Raw genomic sequence first — 24,179 nt, forward strand, 5'->3', positions numbered from 1 at the left:
AAATCTATGCCTTGGCAAGCTGGAATGTTGCGTTTGATGAATTTAGGGTACTCAGAAAGCATCGCTTATGTGATCACTACTCGCCGTCGTCTTTGCAGAATTTCAGAGCTGTTGGTACTAGTCTAGCATTGACACGATTCATACTGAAAACATGAACTAAATGTGTTAATTCGAACCCTAAGAGATCCTGAGATCGTCTGCTACCTCTCCGATGCAACACAACGATTCTCAAGTAGCCTTTTAACCTTTTTGATACTATTGTCATTAGCAGAGGTGGATGGACGACTCACATGAGGCAAGTTTTCGATGACTTCACGAGCTTTACTGAATGATTGGTGACACTAAAATACTTCTGTTAGCGCTAAAGTAGATTCCCAAAATTACTATTTCAAAACATAAATAACTGTCAAAAGGCACACAAATTGACAAATAGAGATCAAAGTAACCATGAACATAAAAAGGCTTTAGTTTAGGTTAGATGGCTGATCTAGAGAGATCCCATGTGAGGCGTAGGAAAACAGCACTCCTTTGTTCGAACTTATAAATTAATAAAACGCTTAGTGGCCAATACAAATTTGCACAGGCGTTTAATTTCCACTCCCGCCAGTTCGGTGGGATGTCTGAAGGTATGCATTTCTAAGTGTTTAAGTCTTGACCTCCCAAACACGGGACGGAAACGCGTTATTGAGTTGTTTCCAACTCATCTTCATCCATAAAACTTTCTCCAGATAGCGTCTGATAAGATTCTCAACCTTACAGCACGGTCGCCAATAAGGCAATGGTCCGTTAAAAGCTTCACAACTAGGGAGAAACTTACTTTTCTGAGGGCAAAGAGATCATCAGTTCAGCCTAGTAGTAGAGCACAAGGGGATACGGGAGCACCGACCCGCTCCCATTGTGTCGATAGGAGTTCTAGGGTGTCTTTCCTCGCTAGCTCATCAGCTTTACAACTTCCTGCGATTCCGCTATGGCCTGGCACACATACCAGTGGATGGTCACTTCTCTGAAGCAGTCCACACTCGGAAGCAGTAAATCAGTAAATCTACTGCTACCTTAATGGCTGCAACCTCGGCTCGGCTGCAATATTCAGGATGTCTAAAGATGGAGTTGATAGAGAGCTTCTAAATAGTAAACCCCTCCACCAACATTCCCCTAAGCACACTGCACCCTCTTCTCCAACGGCTTCTTCCCACCCATAACTCCCTCGCCGGTAGTTGAGCAGAGAAAGAGCCGCCAGAGTTCTGTTTGGCGGCTCCATGATCCAAGTGATCCTGTATGAAGCCAAAGTGTGTGAGGATGTCCGAGTTTTCAGACATGTGTTCTTTTAAGAACACAGATTCTGTGAGTCTAATAGCAACTTTCACGGTCATACACCATCAGACGATATATATGGGTACTATGTGTACTATGTGGAAGATGACGTGGAAGTGCCATGGTTGGAGTGGACCTTAGGGCGTTGTACGCTCTCCCCATAAAGAATCCATAGAACATAATGGGCTTGACTATTGTGTAGTAGAGCCAGAGGAGCCACTTTCGGTGAGAGATGCCACCTTTTGCAAATGACTCCTCTAATGCAGTATAAGACAATTGCCTGGATGAGCCCTAGATATTTCACTGTATCCACCAGGTGCAGACAGATGTCTCCGATTTGTGGCGTCTTCCGAGATCTTGTATCTAAAAAAAAAGTTTGTACGATTCTAAAAAAACAAACAATTATTGATTTGGTTTGCTTGCGTAGTTTAAATGAATCAGTCGAGGCGAATTCGAACAGACGGTATTAACTGGCTAAAGTCTTCAGAGTTTATACTTGTATAGTTACATTTCTCATAAAAAGAAATAACTCTATACAAACCCTGCCTTGTAAAAATCAAAAAGTCTTGCGACACCATAAAATACGATAAAAAATTTTTTCTGACAGATATTTGGCTTTTATACTCTATTATTATAGTTTTCCAGCCAATTGAAGACGAGAACTACAACCATGAAGTAGTAAAAAAAAATGTTTACCCGCAACTGAGGAAACCATTTAAAAGTGCCTTTTAATTGCCATTGTCTTAATGTGGTCAATTTTTATGGGCTAGGGCATTCTGCTGTACTTTCTTTAAACCTTTCAGGATACTCATTGTTTTCTGAGTCTTAGACTCTCTTGTCTCTGTTATGTCACAATGCGGAGTTTTACGACTCTTCCAATTATTTCACATATTTTACGAGCAAAAGCTGTGGACCTCACTTAAATTTTCGCCGGTTTGTGCTGCCTTTTCATTTTCGATGTGCTATCCTGACAGCTGTAAAAATTTTCAATCAGTCATCAGCACTTCAGTTATTCATATCTGTGTTATTTGCTGCATGAAATGGATTGTAGCGTTAATTTAAAACTCGCAACAAAAATTATACGTGAATTAATTGGGCAACGCCGCGCTAATTGGAACTTTTTGTTTAAGCTGTCATTTACAGCTACAGTTGCGTAAATACAAATTGAATATTAAAACAAAAACAAAAAATAAGCAAAACAACAAAAAATCATAAAAATTGCGTATTATTTGCATATTTCCGCCCATTCACGGCAGCATAACATTAGCTAAGCCAAACTAGGCGAAATGCTTAGGAGGAACAGCGCAGAAGTAGCTTGGCGAAATTTGTGATTTTAATTGAATTCTTGCATAAAACAATCCGATATTATACGCCAAAACGGTTATTTGCATTTTTTTCACTGTTTGTCGGCAATTATTGTGCGAAATTGGTTGTTATGCCCGATGAAGTGAAAATTGCGCTGGTATACAGAGCGAAATAAACAAAATTTAAATCTTACCAAATATTTTCAGCTACAAATTTTGGATTCGACGACGTTTAATTAAATAATGCATAAGTTGATTGAGATTTTAAGCCGCTTATGTGGGTTGAAGAAAGAATATTAAATAATACAATTAAAATTTAGTTACGCTTAACTAGGTTAGGTTAGATGACTGATATCACAAAATGGTGTGGTATCCCAAGATGGTGTGGGATCACAAATAGACTTAAACTGATAGGTACATAAATAGCCTTTTCTTTTCCGAATTTGGCAAGGTCAGGATTACAAACTGGCAACTCACAACTTTATCATATAGTTTGACATTTTGATGACTCAGAAAGTTTTGACATACAACCGCAATTTGTATGGTTTACAGTAACTGAAAATATTCAACTCGGCAAAGAATGGAATTAAATCACGAATATTCTTGCAAGATTATTTTCTACAGCTTTCGAGGTAGGTTAACTCAAAAGAGTGCAAAGAGCTTAACTAATTTTTTGACAATGAAGCCCCATCAAGGACCACTAACTTTTTGACGATGAAGCTCCAAGAAGGACCAGTGTTTATCGCTGGTATAAAGAATTCAATCTAGGTTGCAGATCACTCCAAGAAAAATTTCTGGAATATCGTCCGAAATCAGTTAAAGTTCCAGAAGCTATTGATGCTGTGCGCTAACTGATATTGCAAGATCAGTGTGTGACCTATACTGAGATTGAGACAACTATAGTAGACATTAGTGGGCACAACTTATTGAATATAAGATTACTTGAAAATTTTACTCTAATAAAAATTTGTTCACTTTGGATCCCACACAATTTGTCAATCGCTCAAAAACGGCTCGAATTTTTTGGTCGAGAAAAATTCAAAAAAAATACTATGGCGATGCTTGGAAAAACGTCTATGACATAATGACAGGTCATGAATGGTGAATTTATAAATACTCGTATACATAAGTCTGAAAGTAAACAGTCGAATATTTGGATGTTTTCAGATGAGGTGAATCCGACAAATGTTGTTCGCGCACGAAGTACTTCCAATCAAATTATTGCCTGTATTTTTAGAAAAATCGAAACTGTTGCAACCAAACTACATGAACAGTACAGAGAAGTAAATTCTGAGTGGTATGAAACCAACCGCCGAAAACGGATCCCACTTCACCACGACAATTTTTGATTTCGAATTCGAGTTGAGGACTCTTCAAATACCCCACAGACCTCTCACAAATGTTTCCTTCAGATCCTTTATTTATATGTGGCCGACTTCTTAGAAGGTGTGGTGGGCTGTTGTCCACAATATTTTGTACAAAATCCACGCTGAGTTTCTAAAACTGAAGAAGAGATACCCTGTATGTGGTCCACCCCATAAAAGTGATTATTGTCTTCATATTACATGATTATAAAGTGATTAAAGCTAATCAGTGTTGCTTAAAATTCTGTAAATTTGCATTGGTATTAATTTCAAGTGCAACAAAAAAAAACAGCATCGAAATTTTGTCGAATTTTGAACTAAATTGAATGCAACCAACAACATTTTTTTATGAAAAGATCGTAAGCTGCTAGTAGTTAGTATATGAGTTCAGACCCAACACCTTTAATTTCTGAAATCATTTATATGCGATTCTGAGTATATTTCTGCCTTAAAAACTCCTTTCGTAAAATCTTCTCAACCCGTGATAGTGACTTTAAAACTTATAGAGAAGCACCATATTTGGACCATAACAACAAAAGCCACATTAAAAATAAAAGAAGCAGCAGCTTTTCCTGGCAAATAAATATGCGCGACCTTGAATATTCTACCGTCTTTACAATCAATTCACAACCGAATTACAAAATTATATATGAATAACTGTAAAACAGCTGCAAACATTTATGTACATATGTACTTACATATACATATATGTCATATATCTCCATGCATTTTCTACTCTTTGCCTGTGTAATGTAATTTTAAATTTCTCAAAATATTTTATATAATTTCCTGCAATTCTGCGAGAATGTCTTACAAAAAGTCTGATATTATGATCAAAGAGAAATTCATACGAGCTTGTCTAAGGGAAAGCCAACTCAGCAGCATACAGTTTACAGTCAAATATTGATTTACTTTAGAGCATTTATGTCATCTATAGTATATTTAAAAGCGTGTGTTTGTATGTTTTTGTAATAAGACCACCCACTGCTGCTGAATTTAGAATGAATGTACATACATATGTGGATGGTCACACAACTATGCACATAATTGTAGCCCACGTAACGCATACATGCAATATTGAAAAGCGAATTCTTAACTAAATGTGGTTGACATACATATTGTAATTGTGTAAATAGGAGCATGTTTGCTGGTGCGTATATGTGTGTGCGTTTGCAGTATTACATTACATAGAAATGAGTAGTTTGTAAGGAAAAAACTAGTTAAAAACTGGGTTCCAAAATATAAGTATGTATGTAGCTATTCACGAAAGAATATACAACATAATATATAAGCTTACTACGAAATGCTATCTAAATGTGAGAAAAATTATTTTTGTTCTATTTTCCAAAACTTTAAATAAAAACTAAATGCAATTTGTTAAAACTCAAACGATTATTTTTTTAAATAAGTGGCAACTCTACCAAAATATTTTCTACTGTGAGCCTTAGTAATCCTTAATCAAATAATACTAATATTTTAATTTATTTAATTTCAAAATTTTAAACAGGTGGCAACTCTTCTCGAAAATTATTTTAACTAACTTTTTAAATATATCAGTTCAGTATTTTTATAATATTTCGTGAACATATTATTTTTCGACCTAAAATTGTCAAACAGGTGGCAACTCTTATGGAAAAAAAATATTTCAAATATACATATACCTTTTTAAAAACATCAGTTCGGTACTTTTATAGTGCTTCGTAAGCATATAAATTTTCTCAAATTAAAATTATCAAACAAGTGGCAACATTTATGTTTACAATTTTACGAATATTACACCTAATTCCATCGTTGCTATTTACATAATAAATAATAAATTTCTTTCAAGTTTTTCGACTTGAAATTTTCAAACGGGTGGCAACTCTTCTCAAAAAGTATTTCAACTAAATTCCTTTTTAAATACGTCAGTTCGGTGCTTTTATAGCTGCTCGAAAAATATTTCAAGTTGAAATCTTTTTAAATACGTCAGTTCAAAATGTGTATAGTGTTTCGTTAACGCATTAAATATTTTTACACAAAATTGTCGAACAGGTGGCAACTCTTCTCGAAAAATATTTATAAACCTTTTTAAACACATCATTTCGATACTTTTATAATGTTTCATTAATATATATGTACATATGTACACGTTTTCAACTTAAAATTGTCAAAAGGTGGTAACTCTTCTGCAAAAATATTTCAACTATACACACTGTTTAAACACATCAGTTAGATACCTTTATAATTTTTAATCAACACAAAAACTGTTTTCGACTTAAAACTGTCAGACAGGTGGCAACTCTTTTCGAAAAATATTTCAAGTTGAAACCTTTCTAATCACGTCAGTTCAACACTTTCATGGTGTTCCGTTGACATATTAATTTTTTTCTACTTAAAATTTTCAAACAGGTGGCGACTCTTCTCCAAAAATATTTCAACTATAAACCTGTTTACACAAATCAGTTCGATTCTTTTATACTGTTTCGTTAACATGTAAATTTTCTCGAGTTAAAATTATCAAACAGGTGGCAACTATCAAATATTTATGTTAAACATTTTACGAATATTACACTGGGGTACAGGTACTGCTACCTATACTAAAAAAAATAAATTTGTTTCCATTATACTGAGATTCATGCGATTTTAAAATTAACGGTTTATTTCATCATAAATTTGAAATGAGCATTAAACGTCGTTTGATGGATGCTGAAACACTGCTAAAATGTTTGTTTACAAACACTTAATTATTTAAAGCATTTTATACCAATAACTCATTACCACCAAAACTGCAAATTTGTTGCGTATACGCCACGTGGTAGCTGCACGTGGCTTGCAGTAAAATGAGCGACAGGCGTAACGGCAGTTAAAAGCAGCAGCAAATAAGCAACGCTTTGATATTTTGTTATTTCTTCGAAAATTGAATATTCTCGAAAAGTTACAATTCGACTAATTGAACGAAGATGTTTGACAATTGATCTCCATTAAGTTATGAAAGCAGTTGGGTAGGTGGTACTTATTGATTCGGAATATGTTGGGGTCTTTAAAGGGTATGAATGACTTACTTTCACACAGGTAACCGCTTGCTTATATACTTACATAACTCAAGTTACAGCTTTTCTACAAGAAACAAAGTTCCAACGTTAAAGCTTGTGGTTTCTCCGTAATTGCAAAGGCCACACGGAAGTTTAAATGTTATAGTCACAGCACACTGCACTACAAGCAGCAAAATGCAAATTATGAAAATACTACAGTAACAGCTGGTGAGGTGGTATATGGAGGTAATATACATATTTATCGTCATAATGAGTAAATCGTTAGGCAAAATAGGCATGCTCCGCACAGCGCACACATTCCAGGCAAAAGGTGGTTGCGGCAGTTACCAACAACTGTCGTGTATTTTATGCAGTGGTGTATGGAGTTCAAAAAGTGAGCGGGTTAATTAAGTGGCAGCCGGATATAGCAATATTAATACGTACTTATTTTTGGAACTTGCTTACAAAGTACCGTAAAATGGTATGCGCATAACAAATTGAAAATAATAAGGCGCCACATGTGTGTGTAAGCGAGCAGAATTTTATGTTGCCGAAAGTTGCTTTTTTGAGTTGCCAAGAGTTTCGTTCAATTTTCTATTTATATGTGGAATTGTGCAGGCGTAACTTTTTTGAGTTATGCGCATATTTGATTAACAAGCACAGTACAATGCCAACGTTTGTATATTTCCTTGAAAACAGTCGACACACAAGCTTTCAAATCCCAATAGACATATTTATAAACCAGTCAAGCTTAATAAATAATAAATAATTTAATATATATTTATGTATATATTTTATATTGCTACATGCAGGCAGAACTTGCTTCAGAAAGTTATAAAAAAATGTAATAAAATTCGAAGCTGTTTGCTCCTTACCGTATAATATTGGTTAGAATAATTTTTTAAGTAAGTAAGTGCGATTAAGTTTTTGAAAATATTTAAAGAAATTTCATTTCTTCGGCCTCAAAATTTTTGTTTTAAAATTGTGAATAATAATTTCTTTTCCTGCTTCTTTTATTCTCATTGGCGTTTATAAAAAGAAGAAAAAAATAGTAATACGCCTAAATGTAGGCAATATTTTGTTTAAATTACATTATTGTTACTTCTTATGTGAAATATGTTGCCTACAATTAGGAGTTATACGCATTAAACCACGACCAATAATTACAAATATACATTTGTACGTTCTACATTAAATAATAAAAATAACTAAAAAAATGCCATTTCTTCGGCCTCGAAATTTTTATTTTAAAATTTTGAATAATAATTTCTTTTCCTGTTTCGCATATTTTTATACTCATTTTTAAGTTATTGCTGTTCATAAAAAGAAGTAAAAAATAAATTTATGCGCCTAAGTGTAGGCAATATATTTTTAAATTGCGTAATTTGTACTTCATATATCAAATATATTGCCTACAATCAAGAGTTATGCTATTTAAATCATCACCAATAATTAAAACTCAAAATTTTTGCATTGTTAATAATTGTAATTGTGAATAATAATTTATTTTCCTACGTCGCATAGATTTATTCTCATTTTTAAGTTACTGATCTTCATAAAAATTAGTCAACAATCTTAATGCTCCAAAATGTAGGCTAAATTTTGTTTAAATTTCAATATTGTTACTTCATATATCAAATATGTTGCCTAAAATTAGGAGTCGTGCTCATTAAACCACCAGCAATAATTAAAACTTGAAATTTTTACATTAAATTGAAATGACTTCAGAATTGAAAAATTGTGTCAGCCACTCCACTCCAGATGCTCACACTTTGTTAATATCTGTAATTACCTACTTCAAACTGTTTTAATGTCCCAACTACCAACAGAATCCAGCATATAGCCAAGGAAATATTCTATCTTACTTCAAGTATAGTTTTTTATCATACGCCAGAATATATATATTTAGCTTTTAAGTTGGTCAATCGGTGCACTTTTTCCTTCCCTTGTCTTATTGGATGCATTAAATTGGAATGCTTTACAGTTGGAAAGACGCTCGAAGAAAAAAATTCATGTTAAAGAATCAAGAGAATCATCATAAATATAATTAGCCACACTAGGGAAGTACTTACATACTAGAGATCGTCTCATGAAATAGTCACAAAATGTAAACTAAAATTATATTATTCCAGAGTCACTAGACTCTGAAACGGATTCGCAAATTTTCACGAATTTCTTCAGCATAGCTTTTATTCTATTTTGAGCTATAAAGTAAATTTAAGAACAAAAGTTCGCTCAAATTCCAATTAATTATTATTTGTTCAAATTAATTATTATTTTTTCGCTAAAAATCATACTTTTTCAGAAGCTACTTGGACCACATTATTTTTCCTACTTTTTCACAAAATTCCAAATTTTACCCAGAAGTTTCCTATAACCATAAAATACTCATTTGAACAAAGCTCTAACGTCTGTGCTTTATATAATGAAAATCCATATAACCAAACGTACTCATTTCACCAAATTCTATATCTTACCGTAAAGCACTTAAACTGCACGCATGTTGTCACCAATGTCACACGCTCCCCTCCTAAAAGTATACTTCAAGTTTGCAACTTTTAAGATGTATTTGCGCAAAGTTGTGCAAGTGTGGCTTGTTTCCACGTATTTCCACCATCATATATTTAAATGTGTAAGCGTTGCTTAAAAATTTGCGCTCATAACACCTGAATAAATTAACGAAGCGTGTACGTGAACACAACAAAGAACCGGATGCGCATATATTTAGACACAGGTGCGGGTATATACACACACACATTCGTACATGCGCACAAGCACGCCTACCATTGCAGGCGCATAGCAATTCCAATAGGTCCCGCAAAATGCAAGTTGGCGGACGGATGCAGGAATTTGTATGAAATTGTTACTTGGCTAAATTGCAGTTCATTTTGCTGTTTGTAAACTGTGCGCGCGCGAACGTTTTAATTAATGCGAATTGCCACGCAAACCAAGCCGATGTAACCACACCGTATCCGCACACGCGAACCGCAAAACAACAATATTTCGTACCACGTGACTTTATAATAGTGCACTCTGCGTACGTAGAGATGGCGTAAACGATTTTGAAAGTATGCCGTTACAATATTTACATATTTGTGTTAGATACAAAGATGTCATCACTCATAAAATTCTATTGCTGCAAAGTTTAGTTGGACTGACATGACAGTTTATCAAGCGAAAGCACCAGCAAGGAATATGTCCGTTGCTTGATCTTTGAACAAATGCGCAAAAGAAGGTTTGAATTTCTTTTCGGTTGGAAACTACGCTATAGGTTTGTGACTTAACTGCTTATAACAGCTAGCTCTCAAGAAAAGCAAGTTTGCAAGAAATTCTACTAGCAGCTCTCTCAGTATCTTAAGCTCTCAAATTGTGCTATCTTCTGATTCTCTTTTTTATACTCTCGCAACAATGTTGCTAAGGAGAGTATTATAGTTTTGTTCACATAACGGTTGTTTGTAAATCCTAAAACTAAAAGAGTCAGATATAGGGTTATATATACCAAAGTGATCAGGGTGACGAGTAGAGTCGAAATCCGGATGTCTGTCTGTCCGTCCGTCTGTCTGTCCGTCCGTCTGTCTGTCCGTCCGTCTGTCCGTCCGTCCGTCCGTGCAAGCTGTAACTTGAGTAAAAATTGAGATATCATGATGAAACTTGGTACACGTATTCCTTGGCTCCATAAGAAGGTTAAGTTCGAAGATGGGCAAAATCGGCCAACTGCCACGCCCACAAAATGGCGGAAACCGAAAACCTATAAAGTGTCTTAACTAAGCCATAAATAAAGATAATAAAGTGAAATTTGGCACAAAGGATCGCATTAGGGAGGGGCATATTTGGGCGCAATTTTTTTGGAAAAGTGGGCGTGGCCCCGCCCCCTACTAAGTTTTTTGTACGTATCTCGGAAACTGCTATAGCTATGTCAACCAAACTCTACAGAGTCGTTTTCTTCAGGCATTTCCATATACAGTTCAAAAATGGAAGAAATCGGATAATAACCACGCCCACCTCCCATACAAAGGTTATGTTGAAAATCACTAAAAGTGCGTTAACGGACTAACAAAAAACGTCAGAAACACTAAATTTTACGGAAGAAATTGCAGAAGGAAGCTGCACTCAGGCTTTTTTTAAAAATTGAAAATGGGCGTGGCGTCGCCCAGGAACTACTAAACCGATTTCAATGAAATTCGGTATATAATATTTTCTTAACACCCTGATGACATGTACGAAATATAAGTGAAATCGGTTCACAACCACGCCTTCTTCCAATATAACGCTATTTTGAATTCCATCTGATGCCTTCTCTGTATAATATATAGTACATTAGGAACCAATGATGATAGCGGAATAAAACTTTACAAAAATACGGTATTTGAAAAATATGTAAATGACGTATAATGAAATCTCGATTATCACTTTATAATGCGAGAGTATAAAATGTTCGGTGACACCCGAACTTAGCCCTTCCTTACTTGTTGATTTAAGAAATGATTTTCCAGCAAAAACTTGTCTAGCTAGTGTTAGTTAGCAGTTAAGATACAAACCACATCTTTAACCACGCGGCATCGGACTTGAAGAATTCATCAAACTCTTCGAACAAATTTGCTACTGTGTAAATAAAATGATCGAAGCAACTATGAAGAGTTTAACTTCAAAAAAATTTAAGGTAATTAATTAACAGTGGGTTAGTAAAGTCAGTAAGATAGTCACAGAAAAATTCTCTGATCAGTGGGATGTAAAAACAAACGATTGCCCTCTAAAATATATTTTTTAACAATTGGCAACCCTACCAAAAGTATTCTCTACTGTGAGCCATAGTAAACCCTACTCAAATAATACTAATTTTTTAATTTGACAAAATTTGAAACCAGTTGCAATTTTCTCGAAAAATATTTCGACTATGTACCTATTTAAATACGTCAGTTCAGTTTCTAAAAGAAATTTTAGTATTTAAAAAACTGAGCTCATGAGGTAACTAAATAGGCACCCATTGATACCAAATACACTCTTGCAGTTTTCACTATACACAATTTCTAGAAATTGCCCACTTTCCATAGCAACCACAAGTATTGAAGAAAACATTAATGTCACACTAAGGCAAAATGGTAAATAATTAGATTGACAACTACAAAAAAGCTTATGTTGGCAGACATTCAATACTACTGGCATGAGAAACGAGTTGACAAAAAAATTTCAATGACCAGTGCGTCACCAAATGGAAAAGCCATTGTGATTTTTTAGAAAATGTCATGATAAAACAAGAAAAAACGTTAACTTCGGTTGCACCGAAGCTAAATACCCTTCACAGGTGCATTTCTGTTAGTAACTATGTGTTCACTTTGTATGGAAGCTATATGCTATAGTAATCCGTTCTAAACAAGTTTTTTGGAGATTACATTGTTGCCTTAGAAAATAACATATATCAAATTTTGTGAATATATCTTGTCAAATGTGAAAGTTTCCATACAAGCATTTGATTCCGATCGTTCAGTTTGTATGGCAGCTATGTTATAGTGGTCCGATATCGGCCGTTCCGACAAATGAGCAGCTTCTTGAAGAGAAAATGACGGCTGCAAAATTTCAAAACAATATCTTAAAAACTGAGAGACTAGTTCGTATATATACAGACAGACGGACAGACAGACAGACAGACAGACGCACATGGCTAAATCGACTCAGCTCGACATACTGATCATTTATATATATACTTCATAGAATATCCGACGCTTCCTTCTGGGTCTTACAAAACTTCGTGACAAACTTAATATACCCTGTTCAGGGTATAAATATCATTTAATGCCGAATTCCAAATTTCTAGGAAGACAAAGGATTTTTCAGGCAAAAAATATTTCACTTCTCGACTGGTCTGCTCATAGTCAAGACTTGAACCCTATTGTAAATCTCTGGGGAGTTCCATTAAGGGCAAAGATACCTCTAGAATTTTCAAAAAATGAAAAAAAATGTTCGCTCTAATCAATTGATAACATATTCAAAAATATAGTCCCGAAGTTTCATTGGTTTACTGCACTTCATGCAGCGAATTCGAATTATCTAACGGATTTACTTGAACCAAAGCGTATTTTATAGACAATTTTATACTCTAGTGCGTGATAGAGCGCTTTTCCGAGAAAAAAAGACATTTTGACAGTTGTTTACCTATTTTGATGTCGAAAAACACAGGTAAAAATTACACTTTTTACAAAATCCAGGCCTACGTCCCCAATTTTTGGAAATTCTCAAACCCCCTCTACTATGCACTTGATGAAAGCTTCGTGATTAACAGAAATTTACTCTTTTCGTTTCAGATAAGATGCCTAGCCAGGAAGTTGAAGGCCGTAAAAAATGTCAATTAACGGGATCGTTAATATTTCCGCCATTTTTTTTTTTTTTTGACATTTGACATTTTTCTTTTGTTTTGTAGTTCAATAATACCTCTACTTATATGCAAAAAAAAAATCGGATGTGATCTGTTTTTTTTTCTCCCATAATAAAAGTGAAAAAATTACATTTTTTGACGGTACTAGAGGTATCCGCCAAAGGAGTTTATGCTAAAGGGTGACAATTTTACACAACCCAAGCGCTGAAAGTCGCGTGTAAGAAGCTTGGGCTGCAATACCGGTGTAGACTTTAAAAAACTTCAATGTTTTGTTGACGAAATCACTAATTCAAATTTAAAAACACAAAGAAAAGTAGACAGATTACTAACAAGAAGTTTGAACTTAACTTTATTACTTTATTTCTTTGAAAAAAAAATGCATAGTTTTTGTACCTGAGCTCACATGAATTTTCAGTTCTTAAACACTAAAATAATTATAACTTTCTTGAAACTACGAATTATTTCTTGATTCTTCTTCATGATTTTGCTACTATTAATAATAAATATTGACGAGTCATTATTGTTTTTGATCCAAAACGAAAATGTATTATAAATGTTATAAAAAAATAGGTAAGTTTATGGGAATTGCCATCAGTATATATCATTCAGCATAAAAAGAACTTTATAATTGTGAAAAAAACACACAAACTATATTTCAAATCAATAAATACTTTCTGTTATTTTTAACACCGAAATCCTCATCATTTTAGTATTCATCAGAATTAAGCTCGAGAATACTTCGAATTACTACTTTTTTGAATATTTTTCGACAACTAAGAGGCCCACTACAAGTAATGGATGAGCTTGTGATATTTATATAGCTCTATGGCGGCCGTGGAAATAAAATTAACCTTAAGAATACTTGGCTTCATTGAATATCTTACAACAACTAAGAGGTAATGCAAGCCCTGCACAACATCGAGACATAGCTCTACGGTAACCATGGAAAGATATAATTGCACCGTAGTCACTTATGTACTACAATACATTTATTCTCATACACACATGTCAGCATTTTAATCTTCAAATAGTCCTTTTTCAGCTCTCGAAATTATTTTAAATCTAAGCCAGCAATATTAATAATTGAGACTTTCTCACTGGCACATCTTATTTAGAAATACGTACACCACTAACGACAACCATATTTTAGAAAAAGCACATACATATATCATACGTATGATGTTAGTTTCTAAAAATATATACAAATATAAAAAAAAGTTGATTTTCCTTGTTCAAATTGTCTAACTATCGTGGAATACAAACTTTCTTTTATTGAGTGAGAGCCAACAGCGGAATTCTCAAGTTGTTTGTATATAAAACAACAAATATTTTAAAAGTGATATACAAACACAGCAACAGATTTTTGTAAGTATGTATGCAACAGATTTTGACAAACATATCGTTGGCCAACAATTTACATTTCTTGACTTGGCACACTTCCCAGCCAGCAGGGCATAGAGAATGTGGCACATTGATGCCACACAAATTATTTGTGTTGGCAAAGTTATGAATGGTACACAAATAACCGTTACATATACATGTATATTAAAACTTTGTGACAAATAACGGCATATGCACAAACATACTTATATGGGCATACATATATAGCAGTAATATTGAAAAATAAGCAAAATGGCATGTCTTTTATCAATAACTTTGCTTGCTAAACTATTTAAACTACTGTGTACTCCCGTTACATACGCCAACAATATTTTTCTCAAGTTTTTCCACTTTACAACTATTTTCTGCAGCAAGTATGAACACTTTATGCGGAAAGTTCCATTTGTGGTCTTCGATCAACTTTGCCAACTTTCATGCGTACTCAAATGTCTGTCAATAAAAACATACATACATACATACATACAAGTGAAGCTAATAAAAGCGTATTAAAAAGAGAACTGTCTACCATCCGCACGCATACTTATATACGAGTACTCGCATTATAACCCTCTTTTGTAATACACTTATGCTTTTGGTGTGGTTCAATAAAGTTCGTGGATTCAAATTTTTCTGTAATATTTTCTAAGAGGCATAATTAGAAGAAAAAATCGTTCAATGAATATGAATCTGAGTACTTTGTGGATATGAACGAGGTCCAACTGTCTTTAGAACCTGTCAAGTCTTTTGAAATGTATGACAAAAGTAAGTTAATAGAATTTAAGTTGAAAGAAATTTCAAACAAAAGAAGTTAAAAATGTTAAATTTCTCGAAAACATTTGATTTTTCCTATTTTAAACCTATTTTCATGTTTTATATTTCAAAAGTATGAAGACTTCTTTAATCTAAAAAAAAAAATTATTTATATTTTTCCACAATTAATTTTTTCGAACATTTTCTTCAGTTCATCTAAGTAGCTTTATGACAGTTTTTTATGTAATCGCAATACTAAAAATGAATGATCATAAAGTAATTTAAATACCATCAAATTACGCTCAATAAAAGTACTTCCTTTCCAAAAACAACTAAAAATACCAGCACATATTTTTGGACCACCCCTCCCATCTACCTACATAATTTCTCTTTCATATTAACATCAAATTGCTAGACGTCCGTGTACACATGTCCGTCAATGTTATTATTCTCGTTACTCTTATTTATTATGGCCGGTCGTTAAAAGATTGTAAATCTTGATTGCTGTCATTGGCAGAATTCTATTAATTTTTCAACCGCTTTGCTAGTAAAGTCAATACAACTACGTACATACTAAGCCCTTGCAGACATGACTACTCATATTACCACACCAATTTAAATATCAATTTCTCTTCAAATTAGAAATCGCGTGTAAAAGGAATTTATAACAAGATCATGTCACTGTAGAAAAATATTTGAATAGCAAACAGAAAAACTGAAGGATAATGAACGATGAAATTATATGCAATAAATTGCTACACGAAACTATCTGCTATTAATAGAATAGTTAATCGATTGAAATAAAAGCATTTATGGCAAAGTAATAAATTTATGAAAATTTTACGGTATGGAAATCGAGCATAAATTTTATAATAGACCTGACTATAGTTTCATATGAGATTAGAGTTTCATATTAGATTAACAAAAGATACCAGAAATTATCCGTGTGGTCACCTAATGATATTTAACTCACATCGAGGCGCGAGAGCAACCTAAGCACTGACCAGGCACGGCGCCTGCTTTACTTATATAGAACCAGTCAGTTTCTCATGAAGTCAGCTTATGACTTTTAAATTGCATCGAGGCGCGAGAGCAACATAAGCACTCGCCAAGCATGGTGTCTACTCTTCTTTTATAGACCCAGCTGGCAGTCAGTTTCTCATGAAGTCAGCTTATGACTTTTAAATTGCATCGAGGCGCGAGAGGCACCTAAGAACTGGCCAGACACGATTATAAAGCCAGTTGTCAGCCAATTTCTCGCGAATTCACCTTCTGACTTTGAAATCACATCACATCGATGCGCGAAAGTCACCTAAGCACTGGCCAGGCACGGTGCCTGTTTTACTTATATAGAGCCAGATGGCAGCCAGCTTTCCCTGAAATCACCTTTCGACTTCGAAATCACATCACATCGATGCGCAAGAGTCACCTATGCATTGACCAGGCACAGTGTCAGCTTTACTTATATAGACCTACTTGGAAGCCAGCTTCCCCTGAAGTCACATTGTGAGTTTTAAATCGCATCACATCGCGACGTTACAGTCACCTGAGCACTGACCAGGTCTACCATAACATATACATATAAAATTTAAACGATCAATCAAAATCAAAAGACTTTTTTACCCTTTTATGTTAAGAGAAATGCATAAAAGAAGAAATTATATATATTTCGAATAAAAATATATACAATAAATGGCATTGTAGTCTACATATTTCTTCCAAGTTAAGCAGCAATCCAACTTCGATTGTCGATTCATCGAAAGTTGAGTAAAAATTACGAAATTAATTTCTTATTAAAATATTTTCAAAACTCTTTTTGTAACAATTTCTTATCTGTCACTAGATTCTAAATAATTCAAAAAATTACAGCGCATGCAAATCTTTGAAAAATGGTAATTTAAAAACTTTCTAAATTCGTTTAATCAAATTCTAGATCGTCAATTCAAATAATAATATAAGTATATAGATATAATAAAATCATTGACTAAGAGAAAGTAGACGCACAACTAGTTAAACTTTAAAGTGTTTAGAAGTGCGACGGTGCACCATGGCGTATACTTTTCCATACTTTACTTTTAGCACACAGCGTGAATACCACACGCCTGCAAAGGTTCAGTTGCTAGCACAACAATGTGTGCGGAAATTGGTAATGTAAGTAATAACGGATTTAGTTGAACGCTTTCTTAACGCCACTGAATCAAATACATTAACGTGTGTGGGTGTGTGTGCGTGTTGTGTAATTCCAATGTCGTTTACCACACATTTCACAGCAACAAAGCAGTTAACACCCGGATCATTGCCTTGTTTTGTTTATGTCATTAATAAATATTTTTTACAACTTACTTTTTTTTGCTTGGTTGGCTTTTGTGCTGTTACAATTTATTTATTTTGCGCAAATGTTTTGCCACGCACTTGTAACTCATGAGTGTGCGTGTGTATGTGTAATGGCCATTAATGTGTTGCTTTCACAGCATTACTTTTAGTTGGGTCGTTTGCTGCTGATTTAATCCAATTGAATGCCTAAAAAAGGAATCAAGGAAAATTTATGAGTTTATTCAATTGAAAATTTGATAAAAAAAATATTTGGAATAAAGCGGTTTAAGCTTATTTTACCAACTTGCAATAAAGTAGTAGATTTATAGTTTTATAATTTCAGTTTTTGCTTCATAGTTCAAAGCTTGAATAGTGGAAAATCCTTAGAACTATTTTGCAGTTGACCAAATTTTGATGCGATAAAATCGACCTTTGGCCTACTTTTGCTTATCCATGCGAATTAATTCTACTAAGAAGAAATTAGAAATTTGTTATACACTTTTTCTTAGATGCTCTAACTTTATGTTCATAATAGCTTCCCACATCAGAAATTATTTAAAATAATATTTGAAGATCCTATAATGAACTTGATTGATCTAACAGCCATTCTAGATAATGATATCAGTGTAATAATTAAAATTGAAAATTTTGAGTATGTGAAAGCTTTGTTTGGATATGCGAAACCACAGTGCAAGCTCTGGTGTCGAAAAAGTATTATAAAAAAATACTACAATCATTGTTTATTATTTATTGAAAAAATTGAGTTGTGATAAAAAAGTGAAAGCTCTGTTTGAAAAAGTGAAAGCTCTTTGCAAACCATGATGTCAAAAAGTTGGAGGAATACTGTAATCTATGTATACATAGAAAGAATCGAGTTTTCGTAAAAAAAGTGAAAGCTCTGTTTGAAAGTGCGAAAGCTTTTTTAAAGTCTGGCATCCAAAAATTGTTAGAAATAATATAATATATAATAAACTCAAACAAAGAGACCAGCTTAAACATGCGAAAGCTCTGTAGAAACTTTCCTGTTTTGAAGTTATGAGAAATGTTATAACAATTAAAAATATTAAAAAGTTTTGAAAATAAAATTAATAGCTTTGTTTGGGTATGCCAAAACTCTCCTCACTTTGTATCGAAACAATAGTGAAATACTACTACCATCTATGTATTAACAAAAATTTACATTTGATCGGAAAAAGTGAAAGCTCTGCTTGAAAATGCGTAAGCTCGTTACAAGTTTTGCATCAAAAAAATTGTGAAAATACTGTAATTTTTAGAGTGAACTCTACTGAAAAGTAAAGTCGATTCTTGATTAAAAACAGACTATTAAGAGGTAAGTTTGGATGAGCGAAAGCTTATCAAATTTTGCTGAAATACACTAATATATATCAACAATTTTAATGAAAACCAAAAAAAATTATAAGAAAAGTGAAAGCTTTGTAAGTTTGCAAAAGCTCTGTACAACTGGTATCGGAAATTTGAAAAATGACTACAAAAACAAAAAATACTGTAATATATACATATAAACAACTTTAATGAAAACTAAAAAACAAATTTGTATCAAAAAGTTAAAGCTCTGTAAGCTTGCAAAAGCTCTGTACAACTGGTAACGGAAATTTGTAAAAGTAATATAATCGGTATATCCTACTCAATAATAAATACAATGCGGCATAAAATCGAAATTTTATACAAAGCAAGTCATGAAAGCTCTGCTTAGATATGCAAGAGTTCTTTGCTAGGATTAGAAACAAAAATTTGGAAAATTGTTTGATTTGAAAACGCCCACGATAGCAACTATAATAACCACCTATTATGTATGTATATTTAGTGTCAGTATATTTATCGTCATTCCACTTTCTTAATATTAATACCGAATTATATACATAAGTGGAGGTATAAATTACACAGCGTGTACATAAAATAACAATATGTGGGCATTCATTAACAGAAATGTATACAAATAATGTCATATATATTTGCGGAAGTATGTTTGTCGTCTTGAAAGTGGATTTAAGCATTGTCAATATTAAAGTTACAAGATTGTTGACACTCAACGCTGTGCGGCACTCAACTTTCTCTTATTCTCTAGATGCTTGTAAAAATAGAAAACATATGTGGGACACCTACATATATATATTTATTTATTTATTTCTTCGCTTTCATTTCGCACTGAATTTTTGTTATTTTTTCTCTTTGCTTATCCATGCGCACTATATAATCGCATCAGCGTGGTATTTTGGCATGTTTATCTAACATCACAAGTCTCTCCATGCGGCCCTAAAACTCTAACCTACAGCAATTTGTTTATTTGGTTGAATATTGCCAAGATCTAAGTGTCCTAGCAATGTGTGGAGCTACAGGAAGTTGAATTGACTTTGTTACAACTTATTCGCACGCACACATAGCAATTTTATCAAGCTGAGGTGTAGATTAAAGTAGCTTTAAATAAAGAATGCCCAAGTGTAACTATTTGAGTAAGTGAAAATGTGGAAAAATATGTTGCATATTTATAAAGGCGCTTAACTCGTTTTTGGTGTGGAGAAAAGTCTGTGGAAATGAACAAATGTGCTACTTAAACAGCTGATCCGTGGGTTTTGCTATTTTAAAGCTTTTAGAAGGGGATATTTTCGAATAATTCTCAAAAGATTTTGGTATGCATCTTTATTAATCATCCTAAGTGACTACGAACTATTCTTTTTTGCAAGAAAAGATTTATTAAAACTTGCAGCTGACATACGCCGAAAACCCTAACTACGATTTTGAATTTGAGAAGAGGACATTAAGCTAACATTAGTCAATATTTTATTGCTATAAACTAGCATACCCACAGAAGTCATATGATCAAAAACGATCAATACAATCAATAACGTAACTAGACCAAGCCAATTACAAGTAAAAGTAAAAACTTTCGTCGTACACAGCTGGATAACCAACGGCTAACTCATTCTTAAGGGTTTACATGGGTTTACGGGTTTCAAGAAATCGATTTTTTTATGGTCTTATTAAACTCTACAACATCTCTAGAATATTTTCTTACAATTTCAAGTTGATCCGAGAAATAGTTTCGGAAAAACAGCCTTGACAACTTGTGCGACAATATTTTTGAAGTCGGTTGGTAAGATTTCTCGAGAATACTTAACCGATCTTCATGAAATTTTACACAGATCTTTGAGATACAATTCTTAAAGACTTGGACAAAGGATTTTTTTCGATTACAACTATTTGAAAAAAAAATGTCGCGAAATTTTCATTTCTTTGTAAAAATGCCTGCCAAAAATCCAACTTTCAGTTTTTTTCCTTCGTCCAAGTTCTAAGTTAAGTTTTTAACTAAAACGCGTATTTTTTCACTTTAGATGATCTTGTAAGACGTTATCTTGCCAACGCGGGCGCATTTTTTTCCCAGGGGTCGCAGGAAATGGCGTCGCAATGGCCGAGTTTAAAGTATTTTTTTTCCAATAATTTCAGAATTTCTTTACGAATAGTGAGTGTTTGTAACAATAAAAAATCTTAGCAAATATTTCATTTTTTATATGAGAAAAAAATTCTTGAAAAAAGGCTACTTTTACACGAGCAAATCCATTTAACCCCTTAAGAAGTAGATTTTTGCTTTACAACCGCTTTCACTTGCTTTTCAACTCTTGCAGATATGGCACTGTATTTATTTTGATTTTTTTTTTTTTTCAAATATTTAAAATCACAAAATTTAAAAGCCATTTTGCTACTCTTCATTTAGCTAACCACTCAATGCTTGCATCCGCATAATATTGCTGCAACACACTTTTAACTGCAGGCAATACAGCGCTCAGACAACCACCACTTTGGCTGCTGCTTGTTGACATTATTGACAATTTTATTGTAACTGCACAGCACCGTGCTGTCATTTAATTTCAGTTAAATGCTTCCGGCCGTGTCACAGACAACCACAAAACTAAATTTCTCTGCCTTTTCCATTTTAATGGTTTTTGTATTAGCTTGGACAATAGCTTTAAGCGTTCATGCGTGGTCATTTTGAGCGAAAAAAGCTTAAATGGACAATAAAAATGTTATTAAAATACCTATTCAAGCGGCGATAATTTGCAAATTACAATTTAATGAAAAGACATAGCAAATTAATTGCCTCTAATTATCTGTATGCCTACAAAAAATTGTCTACTTACTATATGCAGATGAGTAAGCTGGTAGATATTTATTAGATATGCTATAAATTTGTATGTACGTACAGGTATCCGAAGCAATACCGCTGCAATCTGTTTGTGTAGGGTTCGCCCTTAGACGTTATTCAAATCAAGACGCGAAGGAACAGAGCTTTATTGGGGACCGATCCGAATAATTTCTTTATAAGGATCTTTAGTGTACGAATCAAGTTTTCGGGTCATTGTAGAGCATCACCTCGTGATACATGCAGGTCTTCATAAGATCTAAATACTTTTATAAAACAAATTTTATCTCAATAATCCTATATCATCATAAAATAGATGAGTATTTAGAAAAATTGTAAGGAAATTAAACTATCTATCGCGATTTAGCTACGTTCCTTGGAGAAAAAGTTTTTTATCTCAGAATCTCTCAGATTCTCGAACCACACGCTAGTCTTTTATATTGCCATTAAACTTGAACCATTCATAAGGCAAGTACTTTTAATAAAGATAAATAGCAGGCATTAAACTGCCAGCACCTTAATCCAATAAGCATGTTTCCAAGTACATTTGCCGGTGAAATAATTACCACCACCGGGACTAAATAAACTTGCATTTTGAACCATAAAACATTCTGCAATTGTCTAAATTGTTTATAAAATAATAAACAAAGCCATTAACACTCGAAAATAAATATAAGGAAATTTAATTTTTTTTTTCAAAAAATTCATGAAAAAATATTATTTCAACTAAACAAAGAGCCATATGTTTGGCTAACTTGAACACCGGTGGCTTGGACAGCAATAGAATTGTTTTAATACTCTACAAGGTGAGTGTGTAGTTTTTTTTATACTAGAAGCAGAGCTAATGGTATAAACACAAAATAATTATTTCTTTATGCATGCTTTGTTTATTGAGCATCTCAATTAGCAAAAACATGTGCGCTGCTTAAAAATCGTATTTTTGTTTTGGATAAAATTTCGCACACCTTGTTTTCGAAAAAGTGAATGAAATTCTTTGCCAAAATTAGACACCTATTGAGTGATATTTTTTCACCTGCTGTTAGAGTAGAACGAGTTCGTTAGTGTTTATGCTAAATTTAATTTAAAACAGTTTAACTTTTTGTTTAATTTGCTTGTATGATCCATGCGGATTTTATGGCCATTAATGCGTTAAGTTTTTGAATATCATTATTTTTATTATTATTATTATTATTATTATTATTATTATTTATTTCTGCTAAACAGCTTTAAGAAAAATAAATAGAATAATAGCTCTTTATATGCAATTATGCGCAACTTTCATTAATATTTATGTCATGCTGATTTTCGCTTTAATCACGATTCAATTACTATGTTAATAAAATACTATTCACCATTTATCAATACTAAAGCACTAGGGTTGCTTGAAACATCTATGAATTTGGAATTTTTTAAGGTGTTATATCTACCTGCAAATCATAGATAGCGTTTTTTTTTAAAGGCAATTCATTTTAAATATAAATAAAAACAAGTAAGAATTGAATAAGTTCGAGTGCAAACGAAATACCTTACGATGTAAAACGTCAACCAGAGAATCGGAATCTAAGCAATTTTATATATACATATATACACCATATATAACTTATACAGTGACCTACATATATATTCGGCATAAGATTTGTTAGAAAAGCCAAAATCATTATACATAGTCATTACACAAAATCAGCCGGATGTTTGAAAATCCTGGTACTGGTTATATAGGGGCTAGATCAAGTTTTCGAACAATTGCATCCATTTTAGGCACAATGATATACTGTTATGAGTAATGAGTAAAATATGTTATGAAATTTTCATTGCGATAACTCAAATATTGGCCGATATATTCAGCACTAAGTCACCAGAAAATTCGAAAATCTTTATATTAGGTAAATTGGGGCTCAGGGAAGTATTGACCCGATTTCACTCATTTTGAATACATAGAATTACTAATGCAGGAAAAGGATACTGTCTGAATTTCTATTTCATTTCTCACACATTGGCCGAAATTTTCGATCAAAACTGAACTATGGGTACTGGGGTTCACATATTCGGTACCTAGGGTCTTAAACAGTTTTGGTTGGATTTGCACATTTTTTTGTCATACGGTGGCATACACTAAAGGCATTATTCGTGCAAAGTTTAATACCATTACATTATTCGCTTCTTGATTTGTGTACTGGAAAGTAAAAGAGTCAAGTGGAATTTAAAATTGTGCTATATGGG

The 24,179-nt window shown here is 33.3% G+C and overlaps 1 protein-coding gene across 1 annotated transcript in view; it reads right to left on the minus strand.

The window, feature by feature from the left end:
* LOC126756764 (neuropeptide CCHamide-1 receptor) overlaps positions 1-24,179 on the minus strand; it is a 120,462-nt gene that overhangs the window by 49,429 nt on the left and 46,854 nt on the right. The window contains exon 2 of the mRNA XM_050470059.1: positions 17,834-18,010. The gene's annotated coding sequence lies outside the window, so the exon portion shown is untranslated. The remainder of the gene's footprint in view (positions 1-17,833; positions 18,011-24,179) is intronic.

This window comes from Bactrocera neohumeralis, chromosome 4 (genome assembly GCF_024586455.1).
Source record: "Bactrocera neohumeralis isolate Rockhampton chromosome 4, APGP_CSIRO_Bneo_wtdbg2-racon-allhic-juicebox.fasta_v2, whole genome shotgun sequence".
NCBI lineage: Eukaryota > Metazoa > Arthropoda > Insecta > Diptera > Tephritidae > Bactrocera > Bactrocera neohumeralis.